Here is a 24996-nt window from a genome sequence, read left to right as displayed (position 1 = left end):
CATATTGTTTTGTGGCAGGAAAACATCTTTATTGTGTAGGCAGCATAGTAAACCCTGCATCAGAGGAATCAGATGGTGAGATGGTATCTGTAGCAGTGGGGGCACTGTGACTGTGGGATAGCAGGTATAGTAGGGAGAGATGGTACCTATAGTAACAGTGGGATAATAGTCTCTGGGAAAGGACTGTGACTGTGGGATAGGAGGTATAGTATGGAGAGATAGTGCCTATAGTAACAGTGGGATAATAGTCTCTGGGAAGAGACTGTGGCTGTGAGATAGCAGGTATAGTAGGGAGAGATGGTGCCTATAGTAACAGTGGATACTAGTCTCTGGGAAGGGACTGTGACTGTGAGATAGGAGGTATAGTATGGAGAGATGGTGCCTATAGTAACAGTGGGATAATAGTCTCTGGGAAGAGACTGTGGCTGTGAGATAGCAGGTATAGTAGGGAGAGATGGTGCCTATAGTAACAGTGGGATAATAGTCTCTGGGAAGGGAGTGTGGCTGTGAGATAGCAGGTATAGTAGGGAGAGATGGTGCCTATAGTAATAGTGGGATAATAGTCTATGGGAAGGGAGTGTGACTGTGGGATAGCAGGTATAGTAGGGAGAGATGGTGCCTATAGTAACAGTGGGATAATAGTCTCTGGGAAGAGACTGTGGCTGTGGGATAGCAGGTATAGTAGGGAGACATGGTGCCTATTGTAGCAGTGGGGATAATAGCCTATGGGAATGGACTGTGGTTGTGAGATAGTAGGTATAGTAGGGAGATATGGTGGCTATAGTAGCAGTAGCATAATAGGATCTGGGAAGGGAGTGTGACTGTGAGATAGCAGGTATAGTAGGGAGAGATGGTGCCTATGGTAGTACTGGAGATAATAGTCTTTGGGAAGGGAATGTGGCATAGCAGACATAGTATAACAAAAGACAAGTAGAATAAGAATAGAATAAGAACAACAGCTGAAGGACATTATTTGAACAGTCATTCTTTATTTAAATAATGATTTCAATAAGGCCCATTAAAGGAAAACTATACCCCTAAATTGAACACTTAAGCAACAGATAGTTTACATCATATTAAGTGGCATATTAAAGAATCTTACCAAACTGGTATATATATTTAAGTAAATATTACCCTTTTTACATCTTTTGCCTTGAACCACCATTTTGTGATGGCCTGTGTGCTGTCTCAGAGATCACCTGACCAGAAATACTGCAGCTCTAACTGTAACAGGAAGAAGTGTGGAAGCAAAAGACAGAACTCTGTCTTTTAATTGGCTCATGTGACCTAAAAAGAATGTTTTGTTTGGCATGTTTGTGTGTACAGTGAATCATACGATTCCAGGGGGCGGCTCTTATTTTTTAAAATGGCAGATTTCTATGTATGATTACCCAATGACACATACTAGTAGAAAAGTATATTATTATGAAAATGGTTTATTTACATGATACAGAATTTTACATATGAGCTGTTTTATGCAATATCTTTTTATAGAGACCTACATTGTTTGGGGGATATAGTTTTCCTTTAAGAACTATATACTTTATGGTCATGTTTGCAATTAGTCTTCTGTTTACTAGTTTCCCATTGACATTAAGGGGGTTATTTATTAAAGTCCAAATTCCAAAAACTCATAAATGTTTGTTTACTATAAAATCCGAATTTTTAGTGGAAAACAAACCTCGAGTTTTTCGGGATTTGTTATACCCCAAGGATGAAAAAAGTCTGAACCTGAAAATCCGGCATCGCAGAACTGCTGAGGTTGCATATAGGTCAATGGCAGAAGTCCCGAAGATATCCTGATTTGCACTGGGTTTCGTGCAATAATTCGAAGATTTCATGGTTTTCTGGCAAATATCTGAAAAAGTCTGAGCTTTCGTGCGGAAAATCTGAAAAATTCATACAAATTTTTTATGTATTCATAAATGTATTCATAAATGTGCGGATTTGGTCAGAGTAGTTCTCAGAAAATAATGAGATAAGTTCAGACTTTGATAAATGGGCATCTAAGACTTTAATGCAAAACTTTTTACAATATTTATAGTTTCCATGTAAACTTCTGTCTTCATAGTATGAACAGAATAGAATACAATAAAACTTGTCTTTGGTTAAAGCCAAAAGGCTCAAAGGATAAAGGCATTTGCATGAAGTTGATATAAGTTGTAACTTACAGTATTTAATAACAGTTTTTTAAGGAACTCACACCATGTTCTGCAGTGTTGATGAGAACAGCTCATAGAAAGATGTAAATAAGAACAAACTTGTAAACTCTCATTCTGTGGTTACTCTTTCTTTGTATCTCAAGTGTTACAGATGTAAGAGTTTGCTTCTACTAGGTGTATAACCATAGAGGTATATTGTGTACAACTCTATAATACTGATGGCTAGTAATGGTCGATGGTGCGATAAATTTGCGAAACGCATTGAAGTCAATGTGCGTCAAAATAATTTTGGCACGCGTCAATTTTTATACGCACGACTATTTGGTCCAAATGCATTCAAGTCAATAGGTGTCTGAATAATTTTGATGCGCGACAATTTTTATGCTCACGGCAATTTTAACGGCGAACTGTCACCACAGTTTTGCAAATTAATTTGCTTGCGGCGAAGCGCGGAACTTCACTGCAAATTCGTGTCTGGCGAATTTATTCGCCATCAATACAGGAAATATTCTCCACCATGTTTTTTTCAGCCATCAGAGAAATATCTGAATTGTCCAATTTCCGTTGACTGGGAAATGTTGATTGAGTGCTTTTCACCCTGCCACGTATATTCCATTTCAATGAATGGGATGTATTACTAGTAGTGTCAAGGGCTTTGAACCCCATAATTGGAAAAGGCAAAGATGAATGGTATTGTTTGTGTGTTTAGAGAATATTTTTTGGCAGCTTAGATGGCACAACCATTTAGTAGGAAATAGAATGGCTTGTGAAGCCTTCAGAGATATGCACTAAAGTGGCATTGAAGATAAATGGTCACTTTGAGGTAAAAAAATGGGTTGCTATGTCAAAATAAGTTAAAGGGGTTGTTCACCTTTGAGTTCATTTTTAGTATGATGTAGAGAGGGATATTCTGACACAAGTTGCAATTTGTTTTCATTTTTTATTATTTGTGTTTTTTAATTTATTCCACTTTTTAATTCAACAGCTCTCCAGTTTGCAATTTCAGCAATCTGTTTGAGAGGGTCCAAATTATTAGCAACCATATACAGGTATGGGACCTGTAATCCAGAATGCTCGGGACTTGGGGTTTTCTGGATAATATATTTTTCTGTAATTTGGATCTAATACAAAATCATGTCAATATTAAATAAACTCAATAGGCTGGTTTCGTTTCGAATAAGGATTAATTATATGTTACATATATATATATATATAGCCAGCGCTAATCCTGGGCTTCACACTCATTTTTCTAAGCAATCCTTAACGTCCTTGTGTTGCTCACGATTAGGCACTTTTTGGTCTGCCCCGGACCCCTCATTTAAGGCTGGGAGTCGTTACGGTCCACCTAGTCTCCCCACACACGGGACAAAATGCATAAAGTGTACAAAGATGAGTCTTACCCTGACGTTGCTGTGACCCGGTGCTGCTGCTCTGAGTCCGTCACTAAGAGGAACGTAATCAAGACATCAGCAAATTCAGCAGCGCACTCCGGAACCACTTCAAAGAACTGCACGCTTCCAGATCACCGGTAAAAGCAGACAATCTTTATTTCCACATCTGATTTACAAACATAGCGTCTGAGGTCTGACTGGTTTCGTGGCTACGCACGTCATCAGAGACCTCCTCAAAAACTATACAAAAGGAATAATCAAGGCCAATTAAAATGTTGTTTAAAACTGCCCTTTCTATAACATACTAAAAGTTAAACTAAAGGTGAACCACCCCTTTAACAGGCACCTGTTAGGTAAAAATGTTATCCCCAACCAAAGGTGCGGGCTCATAGAGCCGCATTCTGGTTGGGGATAACAGTAGTCTTTTTTTAAAAAAATGCCCCGCCAGTACTACACTACCCACACTGGGAGGGAGCTCCTGCTGCGAGCAGCCATGACCGGTCACTTGCATGCACTTAACACGCATGTGACGTCATGCACATTATTCTATTAATCCGCACCTTTGGTTGGAGATAACATTTTTACCGAAAAAGTGCCCTTTAAGAGGAGGTGGAGCCTTTTCTATTAACATAAGAGAAGACCCAAACACACACCCCTAAATTATAGGTAATAATGTTACCAACATTATACAATAAAAATATTCCAAAAGGCAATGACCATAAGGCGACTATTAATATGCTCATATTTTACACCGGGGGGTACATACATTTTTCACAATACACAAGACATTTAATTGAGTCATGTGATGAAGGTGACATCACTAAGCACCTCGTTTAACTAATAACACACAATACATGTATGTAGGAAGGTCATAAAGATACAGCACATATAATAAATAACATGTATCAGAAAAGAGTATAGCAGCAGGATGCTAATAAAAACATAAGATAAAATGAGTACATCAGCTCCCTTCTTGTTAGGAGCCAGCATGACTCATAGCATTTTCTAAGCGCTAAATATATTGATGTTCATAAATAAGTAAATGAAAGGCAAATAATTACATAAACAAATGCATCACCGGTAGTTCTTTGTACATTGAGTTATACTGTGTGAAAGAGCCCAGCAGCTTCTGAGTATATAATGTACATACAGCTTATTGACAGAAACCTTATGAAAACATGTGCAGGGCTGATGAAAGAGACAGGGGAGATACTAAGGAGGCTATTTATTAAAGTCCGAATGCCAAAAATTCAAAAAATCGAATCTTTTTGTTATAAAATCCGAATTTTTAGTGGAATTTATTATACCCCGAGGATGGGAAAAGTCTGAATCCGAAAATCTGGCATCTCTACGGAAGAGCAAGTACATCTCAGACCTGCCAAGATTGTATATAGTTAGGGATGCACTGAATCCTCTATTTGGTATTCACCCGAATCCCCGAATACTTGGTGAAAGATTTTGCCAAATACTGAACCAAATCCGAATCCTAATTTGCATATGCATATGCATAGGGGCAGTAAAGGAAAAAGTGGAAAAAATTCTTCTGTTGTGACGAAAAGTCACATGATTTCCCTACTTGCCTCTAATTTACATATGCAAATTAGGATTCGGTTTGCCCAGGCACAAGGATTCAGCGAATCCGAATCCTGCTGAAAAAGGCAGAATTCTGGCCATGTGCTGAAGCAAATCTTGGATTCAGTGCATGTCTAATATAAGTCAATGGGAAAAGTCCCGAAGATAACCTGATCTGAACTGAGCTACATGGTTTTCAGGCAAAATTCATGATTTTTTAAAGTTTTTTTCCTGCACAGGAAATTATCAGAAAAATGTATTGATAAATTAGGGGAAAAAACCCGTGCAGATTTGGCCAGAGTAGTTTTAAGGAAATACTATGATATTTTCGGATTTTGATAAATAACCCCCTTAGTCTGCACCTGCCATTACCCAGTCCTCATTATCCCCAAAACATAAGTAGTTTCAATATATTTTCTTGGTGTTAACTACAGTCAGTAAGGCTAAACAAGAGTTCAGGTTCCACTATGGACAGTGGGTCTCTATCAACACTAGAGTACCCTCTAACATCCAGGATCAAACTGATCAGATGTCTTTATAACATTCCTGACACCAATTAGAAGTAAACCCCTATCAGAAATGTCCTTAGCTCCTCTGTACCTCATGCACAACACAGCAGGTCTCTTTGACCCAATGTTGGACTGGGAGACCGCGGTGAAAACCAGAAAACCTCACACTGTGGGCCCACCAAAAAACCCTAAAACCATGGGCCCACTTTCCAAACTTCCAAACTATTATTCCTCCTCTCCTTACTCAACCTTTTTTATTCTCCTAGTCTTTTATATCGACCTACTATATTCTTCCATTATTAAGCATTATTTTCCCATAAAGAAATAGGGGATGACCATAAAATATGCTAAATGTTTAGAAGCAAGAGGGCCCACTGACACCTGGGCCCACCGGGAGTTTTCCTAGTATCCCGTGGGCCAGTCCGACACTGCTTTTATCCCATCCAACTGAAATCATTTTTCCATTGTTTGCATTGTATGCACAGCTGTAGAGTTGTTGTCAAGGGTTTACATAGAAGTGCAGATCATCTAGGTCAATTCCATCCCAGTAGCCTATCATCTATGTTTTGATGCAATTCTCAACTCATAGGTGTAATTGGTGTGCAGGATTCTTAATAACTACAGGTGTGGGGCCTATTATTCAGAATTATAGGGACCTGAGATTTTCTGTCTAAGGGATCTGTCTGCAATTTGATTCTCTATACTTTTAAGGTCCCCATAGACGCGACGATTCTTCTTGCCGAACGACCGATTTTAGGGAAGCCCGACCAATCCTTCGAAATTATCGTGCGGTTAGTGGTATTCGAACGATCGTACATCTTACGATTTTTCGGCCGACATCTGTCGGGAAATTGATCGGCCAGGTCAAAAAATCTTTGTCGGTCCCAGTGCAATCTCTCTATGTTTGCAGGGCCAAGCAGGCAGCTCCCCTTTGTTTTCCTGGTAAATTGGTCTTTCTATTTGATGGTAGATTCGTACGATCGTACGATCGTTCTGAGAAGATCGTGGTCTCACGATCAGGATCTGATCTTTTAAAAATCTCAACATCTATGGCCATCTTAAGTCATTTTAACACTAATTAGACTTAGAATTGTTTGCCTACAATTAGGATTAAATATATCTTTTAAGATTAAGCACAAAGTACTCTGTTCTATTATTACAAAGAAAAGGGAAATTGTTTTTTAAAAATTAAAATTATTTCAATAAAACGGAGTCTATGGGATATGGTCTTCCCATCATTTCTTAGCATTCTGGATAATTGGTTTCCAGCTATAATATTGTAACTTTTTACTGAAATATTTTCTTGTATTATTAAATAATATGCTATCTGCTTTTTAATGGTATATCTCTGTACAGGCAAAAGGCAAATGTAAGATTATTATCCCAGGGCCTATGCTGCCTGGTCTTTGTCATGTTCAGCTTCTTTTGGCTGGCCATCCATTGATAGTACTCGTATCTTTGTAAGGAGCCTGCGACTAAGAATAAAAGATAGGTTTCAGATCAGGTTAAGGTAAAGAGTTTCTTCAGACCCAGTGTTCCAAGAAAGTTATTTTAACCACAGTTCATCTGAGGCATTTTTTTTAAATTAAGCATATAATAAAATAATTTGTGAATACCTGATCCTATCCCACTCTTCCAATATCTGTTTATCTTTCTATAGTAGTATGACTTAAAGATTAGTGGATAAATCATGTTTTTTGCTCCCATAAAATCCCTCATTCTGCTTTCATTGATCATGGCATAGTTATCTGTGGAGGAATGAAGATGTGTAGGTGCTCTTCATTCTTCCACAGATCAAGAGAATCAGAAGTGCTGGGTTTTCAATGATTGAGGACAGATCTCCTCTTACAAAAAAGAAACAACACTGGGTCATGAAGTTCAACAAGTTCAGAATGCATTTTAAAGGCATACTGTCATGGGAAAACATGTCTTTTTCAAAACACTTCAGTTAAATGTGCTGCTCCAGCAGAATTCTGAACTGAAATCCATTTTTAAAAAGAGCAAACACATTTATTTATATTTAATTTTGAAATCTGACATGGGGCTAGACATATTGTCAGTTTCACAGCTGCCCCCAGTCATGGGACTTGTGCTCTGGTAAACTTCAGTCACTCTTTACTGCTGCACTGTAAGTTGGAGTGATATCACCCCCTCCCAACAGCCCATCAGCAGAACAATGGGAAGGTAACCAGATAACAGCCCCCTGGTAGATATAAGAACAGCACTCAATTGTAAAAATCCAGGTCCCACTGCGACTCCTTCAGTTACATTGAGTAGGAAAAACAATAGCCTGTAAGAAAGCAGTTCCATCCTAAAGTGCTGGCTTTTTCTGAAAGCACATGACCAGGCAAAATGACCTGAGATGGCTGCCTACACACCAATATTACAACTAAAAAACATGCAATTGTTGCGTTATGAATGGAGTTTTACATGGTAGATTGAATTATTTACAGTGTAAACTGTGTAATTTAGAAATAAAAAATACACCATAAAAATCATGACAGAACCCCATTAAGGAGCAATTCTGCTTTGGAGGCCACAATAGATACAAGACAAGTCTTTTCAGAAAGTGATTAAAAGCAGGAACTACAAGGGGGACAAAGTTCTGACTCCAAAAAGTGGTGAAAGGTATAGCAGCAGAAAAACAGAAGTTGTGCTCACCACTAAAAAAGTATAAACTGGCAGGTTGGGGTATAATGAGGGTGCGATTTGTTGTCTTTGCATAAAAGCAATAGTGGACCATAATTAATATATATCTGGAAGTTTACAGCCTAAGGCGATAGCACACAGGGCATATTGAACATTTCACCCAGCAAGCATTCTGTAGCTCAGGAGGTAGGGTGCAAAATCTTAGAAATCGCTCCCCTTTCACTTGAAATGAGATTGTCCTTCAAGTGACGTGACAGTCACAAGCCTATTATGTGAGACATCAACAGAACCATGGTTTTAGAGGAACAGCCAGAGTCCTAGAATGTATAAACATATAATACCAATCTGGCGTATTGATAAACCATTGAGTATAAAACCAGTTTACTCAAAAGCAGCAGTTGGGTGAATTTAATGGCCTAGAAATCCAACAGTCCTCATGTTTCTGTAAGCTACAACCAGTATCATGCAGTACATCTTATACTGTATACCTGTAACTCATAGGTGCCAAACACAGACCATTATAGCTTTACAGGCAATATATAAGGATACACCACTCATAATTGGGTTAAAAAAAAGGCTTTCCAAAATATAATTACAATTAGTTTAGTAAACAAGCCCACCAATTCTGGCTCCATGAAACGATATACATTGTTGCTGATTATGTGGGGAATCATAATTTCCCTTCTTATATGCAGTTTTTTTTTTTGCAGTGAAGAAGATGATTTATCTTGCAGGCTGTTGCTACTGCATAATCATGCATCATCATTACTGCATATTCAGATTTTGATAACAACCAATTTTAATGAAGTTAGATGCACGGCAGTTATTTTAAACTTCATTGTTATTGACTCGTTCTTCATGTTCACACTATCTTGAACAAGAATGATGGGATCTTCCTCACTCAGTAAGTGTTTTTTTCAACCCACTTGATGGAACTAAAATATTCCAGGGTAGGGTTCCATTTTTCTACCTTGCCAGACTCCCAAGTGATTCTGAGAACACCAGGCCTATACCTGGATTCTAGTAACACTGGTAAATGCTGTAGTGGCTGTTGAAAGTGGTTCTAGACTTGTGTTTTATACTGGGCTTGTACCTGAAAAGCCGGGCCTATTATGATTCTCAGTCCAGACATGGACCACATACTTTCTTCCTAGGTCCTTTGCTGGCCTCTTATAATACCATTTTTGGGCTACGGCAGCTAATAAGGAATGATTTCTCCAATCAAGCTGTGAAGCATTGAGACTTATGCTACGGCTGACCTTGCAAGCTGAATAAGTAACATGATGGAAAATGATTTATTCACCTCTTAATATTTTCATGACAAACTCATAGCTATATCTTGTCCTCACAACCAGCATATTTATATATTTTTTTTGCATCACAGTTTTAGGTTTACTTTGACATCTATATTATTAACTGAGGGCTTTTCTTCTTGCTCATCTAGACACAAATCTATGCGCTTGGCCTTTGTGAGTTTTAGATAAAGAGTTAATTTACTAATGCAAAGGCAAGCAGAAATAACAAAATTGGGCCCATTAAATGCTTTTTTAGGAGTGGGAGAGCTGACGTTTTGGAGTGGGTGGAGGGGGACTGGGTAGTAATCGATGTGTGCCAGCCCCCTCCATGCCATTGGTGCAAGGTGAAAAATACATGAATCGGAAATGCAAATCGCCACCTGCCACCTGAGCTGTTACTTCCATGAATCCCATGTTGCGTTGCACTTACACACCTAACAAACCTGCTCAAACAGAATCCCCAACTCTAAAAAGAAACAATTTTCACCCACATCCCCATTTGTAATTCACCAGCAAATAGAACACATGCTACCTAGTGGGTGTCCATAAATATTCTTAAAGGAACACTATAGCTCCGAAATTTGCCTTTTTACATATTTTCCCTTTAGCCCCCATTTTATGATATTCTCTTTGCTGCCTCAGAGATCACCTGGCCAGAAATACTGCAGCTCTAACTATAATAGGAAGAAATGTGGAAGCAAATGACAGAACTTTTAATTGGCCCATGTGACCTAACATGTATGGTTTGTGTGCCTGTACCGTGAATCGTAGGATCCCCTGCTTTCCGGTTTTATGCGTTCAGCCGCAGGGGAGCGCAGGAGTAGACACATTTAGTTTTTTTCAATGGGGCTGTACTTACACAGGCGCATGTAGGCTCCAAACGCAGGAAAATGCAGCATGTTGAGACTCAACCTGCGTTCGGCGCCTACATGCGACTGTGTGAGTACAGCCCCATTGAAAAAAACTAAATGCGTCTACTCCTGCGCTCCCCTGCAGTTGAACGCATAAAACCGGAATGCAGGGGAGCGCAGCTTCAAACGCTCGTCTGTAAGAGCCCTCCTTATACTGATTGATTGATTAATTGATATGATTTTGGCCAAGCCCAAAGCAAAACGAAGGCATTAACTAATATATGAAAAATCTTTGTGATGTAGAAAATAAATGCTATCTTTGCAAGAAAAACCTGCTAATATTCAACTTAAAGATAAAATACTTGGAGAAGCTACAAAAAGAGTTCACAAAATATTTTGTATTCATTGTTTATCATCTTTTTGCTTATATCTCAAATACCATAGATCTCCGTGGAAGACCACAATTACTTGATAAATGTTTTAAAAAAATCCCCATAGCAATAATGCTGTTGATGAGCAATTGTACAGGGCAGAAGCTGTAAAAACTGATCTAACTGAGGGGTGACGTCCATATATGAAGAAGATGCTGTGAATTAGATTGCCCTCATATTTTCAAACCTGGAGGTAAAATGCAAACGAATGACTAAATATCTGCTTCTTGCCTCTTATTCCAGATGTGTTCTATTATATGCATATTTAGTGTTATAACTAAAACTTTCCCACAGACATATCAGAATAGCATGAAAGTGCCCACAGTGGAGACACACAGATGTTACATGCCAAAATTTACTTCCGTACTGTAAAAATCATATTTCATCTATTTCTCTGGGTTATGCAAGAATTATCAGATCATTTTACGTTTAGCTTCCCAAAAGGGACTTTATATGAACAGAATTTTTTTTCCCGGCAAAATTGATACTTAAGGAGGCATGTCCAACATGCGTCTCTAAGTGTCAATTAATCAATATGGTTTTGACTTTGGTTTGAGTGGAATATCACAGGAGGGTTACCAGACGCGCCACATCACTATAAATAAAAAATCTGCTTCTGTACTTATTCACTTTTTCCACCTTGTTTTTCAGGTCTGATTCTCTTGAAGACACGAGTATATTATTCCAAATCACTGGCTCGGGACAGGTTGCTGTATTAAAGTCTTTGCTCAAAGGCAAACAAAATAAGATGGGGTGCTATTTACACCAGGGCCCAAGAGATAGTGCTTGGATGTCAGCAACCTTGCCAAAAATTTTTGGGTTTATATTCCACTTTAGGCCTCATCTATCGATCTCACAGCAATCAAGTCAATTCACTCTTTACTTTAATTGTTAGAACTCACCCTGATTTAACCACTTCTTCGCTGGAAAATTTGTGAGTTTCCTGCGAAACTCGCAAAACGGCGAAAAAGTTGCGAAACGTATTGAAGCCAATGGCCGTCCAAATTCTTTTGGCGTGCATCAATTTTTATACACATGCCTATTTTGTCCAAATACATTAAAGTCAATGGGCATCTGAATAATTTTGACGCGCGCCAATTTTTATGCGCATCACTACCTATCACCCACATAATCAGCTCAATCATCCGAATCTCAGCTTCCCCCCGCCATGCATTGAAATGCATTAAAAAGTCACCTGTATCTTCAAAGGCAGTCAGACCATAGAGTGGTATAGCCTGGGTAGAACAGGGGAATGGATTAGTGGGTCAGCACAAGCACAAACAAGACGCACCCAGATCTTAAGAGATCTACAACTCTGTTTGAATGATGACAGTCATGGGATGTCCAACCCTCACATGTCTCTAGCACGCTCCTCATGAATAAAGCACTGCCAAAGCAGGAATAACTATATTTATGGGAGGTGTGAAAAAAGTGCAAAATGCAATTTTCCATGGTGTCATATTTAAACAAACATTTCTTCCAGTCTTCTACATTTTACAGATGTTTTTCTTTGTACTAATAAAATACTACATTGTATGTAATTGTAACTAGGCTGCATAAATCTGCAAAAAATCCTATTGGAGTTTTGTTAAGCTTTTTAGTAGCCTTAAGGTATGGAGATTATAGAAAGAAGTCCAAGGTTCCAGATAATAGAATTTAGAACAAAAGATCCAATGTAATTTCCTCCTTACTATCAGCAGTGGGGAACTAGGGTTACCTGGGTAGATTTTTTACAATTTCCTAAACACCCTTCAATTTTGTCCCATCCTGTTTATTTTTTTAAAAAAAATAAACCTGCATGTAAAGCAAGTTTTCTTGACCATGTTTCCTAGGAATTCCCTGCAGACAGAGAGGTGGGAAGAGCCTTCATATCATACTGATTGAAATTTATTTTTAGGCAGCCAGTGGTTTAGCCAAACCTGAATAATTTTTGAGGGGCATATGACCGACTTGGTTATGTCTATGCAACAGATCAAATGCTTAGTGTGAATTTTTCTCTTGGTAATGATGAAAGCTTTGAACTTCTTGAAGCCAAGAAGTCATTTTCATCTGAGGAATTTAAAATTGCATAATCACATGGCATGATTTTTACATTTCTCTATCAAATATGAAATATGTCTCTGAATGTAGTCGGGTATATGTTCTGCAGCATGTTTATTAGCAAACGGACATGCATTACTTTAGGTCAATAATAATATTATAACCTGTTGGACCACCAAACCTCATATTCTTCAGATTCATTTGTTTGTCTGTGTGTTATTATTTTTCTTCTTAAAACTGTCTGGATTCATTTGGTATAGATTTAAAGATAACATTAGAGGGACATTTGAAATGGAGAATGCAGAGATACGTTAGACATTGGCCTCAATTTTCATTGACAGAGATCTGGGAAAAGATGTTGACAACCACAATAAAATTGACCAAAAAAAAGCAATAGGCAAAAATAGGAAAAAAAAACGTTATTTACTGCATTATGCATTTTTAATTTAGTTTTACAGCAAATTATTTACACTATATCCAGAAGAGTCGAGTTTTCTTTCCATAATGTAATAATTGTATGAACCAAAACCCTTCAATGGTTGATTATGGGAATTTCTATAGATTTCATAGTGACAGAACATGTGTGGATGGCCTCTAATCTTCATTACGCAGAAAGAGGATGAAAGAAAAACATGGGAGAAGATGCAATAAATATTTCCATCAATTATGGGTATATGAAGTCATTGGCACCAGCTGCTTCCTTAAAAAGTAAATGTCTGGATTGAAAAGAAGTGTTCACTAAATAATAACTTCTTAAGGTCCTTCTGTTGCATCTGTTGCAGCCCTAGAGTTTGGAAACCAATGTCATTGAAATTATTGGAGAGAAAACCCCAAATAAATAATAATAAACAAGAAGATACCCTATACCTTATAAAAAAAACTGTAAAAATTTAATGTAACAACATTTTTAATATTGTTTAAGAGACTCATCGGTGACAGTACAGGTACTGCAGTCTTTTCCAGCAGATTCCTGATATTTTTAGACCTGTATCATTCTAATGAGACCCAAGTTATCCAGCTGAAACTTTCTGGCTGTGACTTTGGCTGAAGGAACTGCATATGTTACAAGCTGCAGCCTTGGTCCCCTTGGTTTCTGGTTTGTTGCAGATGTCGCCATTAACCATCTTATCCATTAGATTAACCCTGGAAAGAAAAAAGAGAAGTTCCTCATTATCACAGCACGATACTTGCCTGGGAAAATCAGATCAATTGCACCTGATATGCTCAACTGTTAGGGAATATTTGTAACGCGCTGTTTCTCATATTACCTACTTTTGCACGGTTCAGGAAACTGTTGCACAAACACATTTGTACTGAGAGTATTGCTGCTAGTCTCACATTCCTTGTAATTGTCTATGTATAAACAACGACACTTGTTCCAAAAAGAGTTACAAACGCAGTTTGTAACTTCTATTGGCTGATAACACTGTATGTAATCATGCTAATCATGTGCAAAAGATGTGACATGCCTTGTATCAGGAATCAGCCTAACCTGGTTGGTAATGAACAAATCTTGCATCTAAGTTTTTGGTGTTACTCAAAATCAATGCATTAACACAAGTCTTTCTGTTGGTCTGATCCTACTCGCTATGTGCACCTTCAATGTAAAGCTTCTATGAGCAGTGACTGACAGGGAGATTTGTCATCCACGATAAAAATCTCCTGAAAATGCCTCTCCATTGGAAATAACTGAAATCGCTGGCAGTGAAACCAACGCCTTGTTTCGTTCTTCGAAGTCTCCTCTGGAGGAAACTTCGGGCTACTTAGTGATATGTAGGTTTTACCGCTGGAGATTTCAGTAATTTCCAATGGAGAGGCAGTTTCTGGAGATTTGTCACCCACAATCGCTCATAAATAATAATGAGCAACAAATCTCCCTGTCGACCTCTCGGTTTGCGTGCCCCCAGGGTCTGTAATAGGAACTCTGCTCCTTTATATTCTCTCTAGTGGAAGCACATTGCAACCAGTGGCATGAGAAATGTAGTCCGGGTGCATTCAGGCCTACGCTGGCACCCCTCCAGGACTCGACCCACATGCATTGTATACATGATTAAGCAAAATATCCCCTACACTCCCATCCACAATTTTCTTTTTTTTACCTCTTCGAAGGGCCCTAGGGGAGTGCAGACCACTGGTAGTTATGCCACTAGCAGCAACATACCTTTCAGCTATGTGCTTGTTCCCCTTCCCATTTTGTTTCTGTCTGCTCTTCTCCCTAACTTAAAAGAGAACTAAACCTTAAAAATGAATATGATTACAAATGCCATATTTTACTGAACTTATTGCACCAGCCAAAAGTTTCAGCATCTCAACAGCAATAATGATCCAGGACTTCACACTTGTCTCAGGGGGTCACCAAAGTGTCTGCAACAGCAGTTGATAAGCTTGGTTTAGGGCAGAGGTCCCCAAACTTTTATACCCTTGAGCCTTGAGCATATGTAAAAAAAAGTTGGAGAACAACATAAGCATGCAAAAAGTTCCTGGAAATGCCAAATATGGGCTGTGATTGGCTATTGGTAGCTCCTATGTGGACTGGCAGCCCACAGGAAGCTCTGTTTGGAAGTACACATGGTTTTTATACAACTAAAACTTGCTCTCAAGCCAGGAATTCAAAGAGAAGAACCTGATTTGAGGCCACTGGGAGCAATATCCAAGGGTCGGAGAGCAACATGTTGCTCACAAGCGGGGATCACTGGCTTAGGGGGTCATTGATTTGAGGCCACTGGGAGCAATATCCAAGGGTCGGAGAGCAACATGTTGCTCACAAGCGGGGATCACTGGCTTAGGGGGTCATTGCAAATTATCAAGCAGAAAATGAGGTTGGCCTGTGATATACTAAACTGATGTTACAAGGCTGTACGATTTATTTTGAGTCGGTCCCTAAGCTTAGTAACTGACAGCAGCACAGAGCATGTGCAGTGAATCAGCAGAAAAGAAGATGGGGAGCTACTGGGGCATCTTTGGAGCTGCAGCTCTTTACTGTTAAAGGGCTGTGGTCCTCTCAGGCTGGTACAGAAGCCCAAAACATAATGTACAAATTTCTAGCCTACTTCTTTAGTTAAGCTTGAGTTCTCCTTTAAGTATTTATTCTCACTGTCCAATAATTATACCACTGTCTGTGTTTATACCATGAAAAGTAGAGCGTACATTTGTGGTTCTATATAAATAAAGAACAGACTCTGCCTTACTTATAAAATCATAATGGAATAGCCAATCATAATGATCTTTCCTGTCCCTGAAAATGCCATATAAGATCTTATACTCCTCCAGTTGTAGATGACTGCAATAAGCTATTTTATTCCTTTCTTCTCAAGTGTACTTTTAGAAAAGTACATCACATTACCCAGGCTTTCAGTGATAGGCCTGTATGTGTGAAATAACTGGCAAAGTAATTCCTCATGGAAACATGGTCTCAGGTTGGAAGGGGCCTCAGCTAATATACGGAATAGTCGTCTTATGTTGCAATGGAATGGTATTTAAGGAATAGGTGATGTACCTCCTCCAGCAGGCAAGAGCTTTAGTTGGCAGGCAAAGTGTTCCTTCAATCAGAATAATGGCTGATGTGCTTAATGTCGCTATTTCTGTGCTTCGACGTCACAGTTAAAGATGAACAGGAGAGTGCCAGAACAGAAACATAAGCAATAAAAAAATAAGAATAAAAAGAAAATGTAAAGCCTGTCAGTTGTTTTTTGGTTTCTATATCAGATGTAAAGAATAGCTGCATACCAAGGGCCATTCAGCCAAAACCTTACAATAACATTATCTCTTGAACATGCACTAAGTTCAAGTATAACACTTGGTTGTTGGGAAGGCAGCGCTTCAAACAGGCCATGGCAAACAATGATGAATCAGTCAATGGGGTTCAGGAACACATCTAAAGCCCAGGTACAGGATAGTGGAACCATACAGAACAGCAGCAAAGGGCTTAATGAGCATTGGTTCTAATTTTCCACTCTAAAGTATGAATAACAAATACACATTTTTGTACATGAGAGAAGGTGGCATTGCACATCCCTGTAATTGCCTATGAGCCACCAATTATCTCTATAACAATGTAAGTGAGCTTACAGTCATATGAAAAAGTTTGGGAATCCCTCTTAATTCTTTGGAGTTTTATTTATTATTGGCTGAGCTTTCAAAATAGCAACTTCCTTTTAATAAATAACATGCCTAATGGAAACAGTAGTATTTCAGCAGTGACATAAAGTTTATTGGATTAACAGAAAATATGCAATATGCATCATAACAGAATTAGACAGGTGCATAAATTTGGGCACCCCAAAAGAGATATTACATCAATACTTAGCTGAGCCTCGTTTTGCAAATGTAACAGCCTCTAGACGCCTCCTATAGTCTTTTATGAGTGTCTGGATTCTCGATGACGGTGTTTTTGACCATTCGTCCATACAAAATCTCTCAAATTCAGTTAAATTTGATGGCTGCCGAGCATGGAAATCATCCCATAGATTTTCGATGATATTCAAGTCGGGGGACTGTGACGGCCATTCCAGAATATTGTACTTCTCCCTCTGCATAAATGTCTTTGTAGATTTTGTAGTGTGCCTTGGGTCACGGTCATGTTGGAATACCCAACCCCTGAGTAACTTCAACTTTGTGACTGATGCTTGAACATTATCCTGAAGAATTTGTTGATAATGGGTTGAATTCATCTGACCCTCGACTTTAACAAGGGCCCCAGTCCCTGAACTAGCCACACAGCCCCACAGCATGATGGAACTTCTACCAAATTTGTCAGTAGGTAACAGGTGTTTTTCTTGGAATGCAGTGTCTTCTTCCTAGGCCGGTGCCAAAGCCTTTTACCCCTTAAACTGAACTTTTGTGGTGTCCTTCTTCCGCCATGCAAAGTGCTTTTTGTTATGATCAAATAATTCAACTTTTGTCTCATCAGTCCAAAGCACTTTGTTTTGCCGCACGAGGAAACTTCGGGTGACTTCGGAAAGGTGAAGCGACCCGTGTGTCATCCCGCCAGCGATTTACATTCTAGCTGGTGCGAAGGCAGTTCGAAGAAGAAGTGAATTGTCGCTGGACGACTAATCTCCCGAAATAGCAGCGTGTGTCTCTCCCCTTGCATGCATTCAAATTAGCAAAATTACAAGGGTACCCAAATTTTTGCACAGCCAGTTTTTCACATTTGATTAAATTTCATACAACTGAATACTGCTTCACTAAAAATCTTTGTGCAGAAAACACCCCAGTACTCAGATGTTCCTGGGAAATGAAAGACATACCACTGTTATCTTTTTTGTTGAAAGTGGAGTAAATTATTATGCAGGCTGAGAGGGGTTCCCAAACTTTTTCATATGACTGTATATCATGCATATTGTGCAGTATTCCCCATTCCTTACTGTACATACGGTTCTCATTTATAAGGTTTCTGCTTACACAATGGCTTTACTAATGCGAGGGGGTTAATAAAACTGTCTCTAACTTTGCTGGGGAAACTACCCATAAATGTTATGCAATTCCTGTAACCCAGTATGGGACAATCTGATACATCAGGTTCAGTTTTACCCTCAGATCCTTCTGAGCAGGGCTGTGACATTATGCATTACCAAGAAACTCCCCACTATATTTATTATTACAAATTCTCTTAGAACATTGCCTTATAAATGTGGGCTTCTGGTTTATTATAATCCCTTCATCCGCTGTCTGGTGAATATGGCCCATAATCAGCCTTGTAAAAAGCACTTAGGCCTGTTTTACATACGCAAGATGCTATTCAGATGATGCTGTGGCATGACACATGGGGACAGAAGGAGTCTGTACGTGTCAAACATATATGGCAGCTTTAGGTGTCAAAAATAAGAGAACACTAATAGAGGTTAAGTAGGAATTTGACACCCTGGCCTTGTACACGAATATACACTGCTAGCTGCCAATTGCTGGCCCTTTAAATGGAATCTGTTTAACATCTCGTTACCGCTCTCATTTCAATTTCCCCATTGTCCCTTTAGTTAATGCTGACACTGAACATCTTATTGGGCTGTTAATTACATGTTAAGGCTACTGTTTAGAGCAGGGATCCCCAACCTTTTGAACCCGTGAGCAACATTCAGAAGTAAAAGGAGTTGGAGAGCAACACTAGCATGAAAAATGTTCCTGGGTGCCAAATAAGTGCTGTGATTGGCCATTTGGTAGCCTCTATGAGGATTGTCAACCTATACTGAGGCTCTGTTTGGCAGTGCACCTGGTTTTTATACAACCAAACCTTGCCGCCAAGCCAGGAATTAAAAAATAAGCTCCTCGTTTGAGGCCACTGGGAGCAACATCCAAGGGGTTGGAGAGCAACATGTTGCTCACGAGCTACTGGTTGGGGATCCCTGGTTTAGAGCATATTCCAACTTCAGACACAACCTCATCCTTGGCTTTACAGCTCCCACCAGTGACATGTCTGACCTTTCTCTGTCCAGTGGCGATTAATTTCCATTAATATGGCTTAAAGGGTCAGGAAGCTTAATAATAATTTAGGCACTCAACGGAGAAAGAAAGAAAGAAAGAAAGAAAGAAAGAAAGAAAGAAAGAAAGAAAGAAAGAAAGAAAGAAAGAAAGAAAGAAAGAAAGAAAGAAAGAAAAAGATTTCAGAATATTTGTGATCATTTTTACCATTAGGAGTAAACAGTTCAGCATGATAATGAATTGCTACCATAATGGTGTATCTATTGTCACATACAGATATAAACTATCTATGTCATATCCATTAAAGGCTATGATTGCAGTTCCCTAACTGCTCTACCTGTCTGTACAATGATTGTACTTACACAAATAATTCCTTTCTTTAAACTGTAAAGATATGATTTTGGTGATTTAAGACATTGGAATATTCTATAGAAATAAATTATTAGAATATGGAAAGATTCTACTAATCCCTTCCATTTTTGCCACCTTTTAGAAATAACATAGTAATGTGAGTTTATAGAATATGACAGAATGGGCAGCTGTTTGTTTATATGTTTGTGCATTTATTTATTTATCTATCAGAATATGTATTAGATTATCAGAAAATAAAGTGTCAGACTCAGTTCACTGATATTTTTATGTGGTTTGATCCCACCCCCCACACAAGATGCCAAGAGGGCAATAAGGTAGGCTGAATGTTTTTTCTATAGGATTGCCAAATATCTCCAAATGTAAGCTCCCCAACACCTCATCTGATTTTCTGATGTAGATTTTAGAATTTCTTACTGCTGACATTATTATCATACGACACCGTTTTACAGAATTATCCATGTATTTATTTCAATGGCATTTCCCCCTAAATATGTCCCATGCTGCTGGTGTCAGAGGATTGCTGAAGAAGAAAAATTATGTTCCGTTAGTGTCCATTAAGAACACATTAACGAATTTTGTGTCAGGCTTTGTGAATACAGCTTCATATATGTATTAATCATCTTAGTTCATTTTATATTTTGCGTGAACTTGTGTATTTGTGTTTGGGGGGGGGAGGTGTATTGTGTATATTTGCCAGGACATTTATTTCCAAAAAAATACTGAAATTACTGTGACAGGTGCCTTTATGAAACAATATCGGGCGATTTTTGCGCTTTTATTTAATTATTATGGGATTTCGTTGGATTTAGAGATTTCCGATTAAATTCCAACAAGTCCTGCAGCACAAATATGTGATTAAACCAGAAAAACAGTGATCCTTCTTCTAGAAATGCACAAAGGCCTGAGACTATGAACAAAACAAAAATAATAATATTTCATGTCTAATAAAGTTGCGGTTCAATTATAGAACAATTAAAGAAAATGGTTTTATATTTGAATTTTGCTTTAGAAAAAAAAGTCAGCTTTGTCACCGTTTCCTCAAATTTTTCTTTGTATTTTTACTTCATTCTTTGAGAACTGGTTTGCGAATGGAATCCCAGTTAAAGATGTTCATACTGGGGGGGGGGGATGAATAGATTCTTTGTATTAGAAAGGGTCAATCGCCACAGGCCTGACTTTTTTTTTTTTTTTAAACTGAGAAACAATCGCTAATCGCTCCCTCAACTTTCTCTTCGTTTGTTTTCCAGGCAGAGAGATACACAAAGAGAGGGGGGGAAGAATCGCTTGTACAAGGAGTGTGTGAGGATTATTTGTTTTCACTTCGTGATTATTTTTGTGCGTTTTATTTAGAAACATGAAGGTTTTCTTCTAGGCTGTACTTTTGGTTGTTTAAAATCAGTCTCCAGGGCGATGAAAGCAGCATTCTGGGATGTAGCTACATATTTATTTATGAAAGGAAAATAATGTATCAGTATATGATATGTCTGTATCAGGGCTGTTGGGATATCAGTATATGATATGTCTGTATCAGGGCTGTTGGGATATCAGTATATAATATGTCTGTATCAGGGCTGCTGGGTCATCAGTATATGATATATCTGTTTCAGGGCTGCTGGGATATCAGTATATAATATATCAGTATCAGGGCTGCTGGGATATCAGTATATAATATGTCTGTATCAGGGCTGTTGAGACATCAGTATATGATATGTCTGTATCAGGGTTGCTGGGATATCAGTGCTGCTGCGCCTCTGCAACAAAATAATCATCTTTTCTTTGCCTAAAACATCTTGGTACAGGAGAGGGTGAATTTAATTATTTAGATTTGGTTTCCTGGTGGCTCAAATAATGATATGATTCATTGAAAGGAAATGCAGAGTAGTGAGTGTGTTCTAATTAAGATATAGATGTGTATATACTATAAAGGTATCCTTCCTCTCTCATTTGGGATTGAAGGAACTGAACTGATTGATTTGATGATTGACCCACTCCCTTGCCCAAAGTTTCCAGTAGACAATGGTACAAGTAAGAATGGGGGTGGGGGTCGGCTCCCAATGATCACTAGTTAAATCATTTTGCTTCCACGGATGAGGAGGTCTTTATTTTTCAGGGGCTTTGGTTATTAAGTGGGAAGACTAATCTGTAGAAACCTTTGCCTGGTGTGATAGAATGTGCCGCCACTCGCACCTGCACTCTGAATAGAGCGTCACTGTGTGCCCGAGACACGCTTGCTGTCCTTTATTGCAAAGGCTTGTGTGAATGGGGCCGAACCATTCAATGGCTCTTACTCTCTTTCTCTGCTGCCTTTGATCCCACAAAATGGCTTCTAATTTGTTCCTATTCATTGTAACAACATTTTCCAGTCTCTTCTCCCCCCCCCCCATTTCCCAAATAACAAATCTGTACAAGACAGAAATCCTCTGTTAACAAAAGTTTGCTCTCAGCTAAAGTGAATATGCTGTGGGCCGGCTCCTGTTTCTCACTAGCTTTCCCCTCCACTGGCCAGTGATCCTGAGGAAGGCAGGCCCGGATTTGTGGAAAGGCCACCTAGGCCTGGACCTAGGGCGGCAGGATTTTAGGGGGGCGGCATACTGCCCAACCACACCCACATTGGTTCAAAAACAATGGGATGCGCTGGAGATACAATCATTTTTTAAATTTCCCATTTGCCAATCCCCATTTCTCCTGTCCAGATGATGAAAATTTGCACAAATAAAGAAGAGGGGACAGGGCAGTGGGCCTAGGGCCCATTTGAAAAATGCAAAGAGTCAGAAGAAAAAGGGAAATAATTATCAAACTATAACCAATAAATAATGAATAGCAATTAAAAAGTTGCTTAGAATTTGTCATACTATTACATACTAAAAGATACCTTAAAGGTGAACCACCCTTTTAAATGTGTGTTTTTAGCAAAGGAAATATTGAGCTAGTGCAATCAGCCCATGTTTCCGTATTGAATTGGCCGATGTTAAAAAAAAATTAAATAATAATAATTTAAATAACATTAAATAATAACAAGGAAGGTGACTTTTTGTGAATCTGTGCTAATAGTAGATTAGCAATAGAAGATGACAATTGACAATGGTCGGTTACATAGTTTGTTGGTTATTCATCCCTTATCTTGGCTGCTAGGGTCCCCCTCTTGGTTGCTGAGGCTCCTCTTTTACCCATTTTAGTTATTGGAGTTGAAACTTCATAATTGGGATTCACCGGCCCTTACCTGTTAGTTACTGGGACTGTACATATCCCTACATTATGTATTAGAACTCCAATTTTAATTACATGAGCTCCACCTTTCCCGTTTCATTTGGGCTCCAGCTCTCTATTTAAGTGTTATTGCGCATCAAGTCTCTCCATGTGTACACTGGCGCTTCAACTGTTCCCTCTTAGTTACTTGGGCCCCAGCTCTCCTATTCATTATTCTTATACTATACAATAAATTCCACAACGCTGGGATTTGCAAGGAAAGTACAGGACCAGCTTCTCTGAAAAAGAGTTTTGAATGCAAGTAATGAAGGGTTAAATGGAAAAGCTGGGGAGTTCTAGAGCTAGGGTACTACTCTAGAGAAATCCAGTGACCCAAGAAAACCATAAAACAATCTGCAGGAACAAATGGGACCTTCAGGAGAATCATTTTAGTGGAGCTGTATGGAGGTTGTAAAGTTCCTGTAAGGTAAGTAACATTAATTTCTGCATTGGCAGAAAAGAAACTGATTATGTAGATACATATGGTGTGAGAATTCATTATGGAGAGATTGAGCAGAGTGGAACACCAGCTAGTGGGTAGTTGCATTAGTCTAGAAATCTAGGGCTCCAAATTTACCATCTGAGATACTGTGGCTTCAGCCTTCATCAATTCCCTTACCCTGCTCATTATGTTCATGAATAGAGCTCCCACCTTTTTAGTAGCCACCACCATTTTAGTAGCAACCACTACTAACAATCTTCTATTCTTTATTTTGAAAGTCCAACCCTGAGCAATCAGCCTACCCTTCATTATAGGGAAAGGCGTTTTCGAGTGTTTACATGCAGCGATTCTCAGGATTTTTTGGAGACAAAAGTGGGGGACAAAACTGCTTTTACCATCTTTGTTCGTGGGGTTCTTGTATTGGTCAAGATCCTGTATTTATTAAAAAAAAACAATATATTATGCAGAGCTTTACAGAGATAGTACCAAACTCACTTCAGTCTCCGCCTCCGTGGAACTTACAAAGTAATGTCTCTGTCACATTCACAAAAACACTATGTTATCTGGAAGAACCCACGTACAGGAAAACACACAAAAGCCTTGCAGATATTGCCCTGCAATCTTAACCACTACACTGCCGTGCTATTATATTATTACAGCCCTAACCACTTTTGCTGTTCTTAGAGCCTTTATACCATTATTAGGGTCATATATTTCCTCTGCTGCTTTCTGTCTAATGTCTTCTATCTAGGATACAACCTCCATCATTCTGTTATTGGGGCTACAACCTTCCTAAAGGAGAGGGAAAGCTACCAAAGCAGTTTATTGGCAATAGATTAGCCATAATAATAGCAAGCTATAGCACTATTTATTCTGCAGAATGCTTTACCATACCTGAGTAAACACCTCTAGAATCTCCCTCTGTTTGTTTAGGATAGCATCTGCCATATTATCTTGGTGTGACATCACTTCCTGCCTGAGTCTCTCCTTGCTCTAGGCAGGGGCGATCCTGTCCCCTCCACCGCCTGAGGCAGCAGCAGTTGCTGCTCCCCCCCCTCCCCTAGGAAATTCGCTCTTAAAGTACCAGGAGTAGCATTTTTGCTGCCCCTGGTACCTAGTGGGGCGCTGCCACCTGAGGCGACAGCCTCAACTCGCCTCATTGGCGAAGCACCCCTGGCTCTAGGCTCGATTACAGCAGGGAGTGGAGGGGGGAAAGGGAGGGGGAGAGGGAGAGAGGAGCAAACTGAGCATGCTCAAGCCCTGCCCTGGAGGTTTAAGCTGAAAACAGGAAGTCTGATACAGAAGCCCATGTATACACAATAGAAGGAAAAAAAGTCTGTGTTTGTTTTGACAGAGGACTCAGAGCAGCATTACTTTGAGGATTTATTGGTGTATTTATATAGACCTTTCAGATAAAGCTAAAACTTAGTTTTAGCCTTTCCTTCTCCTTTAATCATGTTATTGGGGTTTCATCCATCACTAGCTTTTCTATCAGGGTAGAGCATCTGATAACTGGGACACCAGTAGGTTACATTCCATTCATTTTGGATTTGTGAGACCTCTAGTTTACTATACTGACTGCCTAGTGACCCTAATGGGTGACATTTGAACAGTACTCA

Source organism: Xenopus laevis, chromosome 5S (genome assembly GCF_017654675.1).
Source record: "Xenopus laevis strain J_2021 chromosome 5S, Xenopus_laevis_v10.1, whole genome shotgun sequence".
In the NCBI taxonomy this organism is placed as follows: Eukaryota; Metazoa; Chordata; class Amphibia; order Anura; family Pipidae; genus Xenopus; species Xenopus laevis.
The sequence above is the reverse complement of the archived record's forward strand: the minus strand, read 5'-3'. Positions refer to the sequence as shown.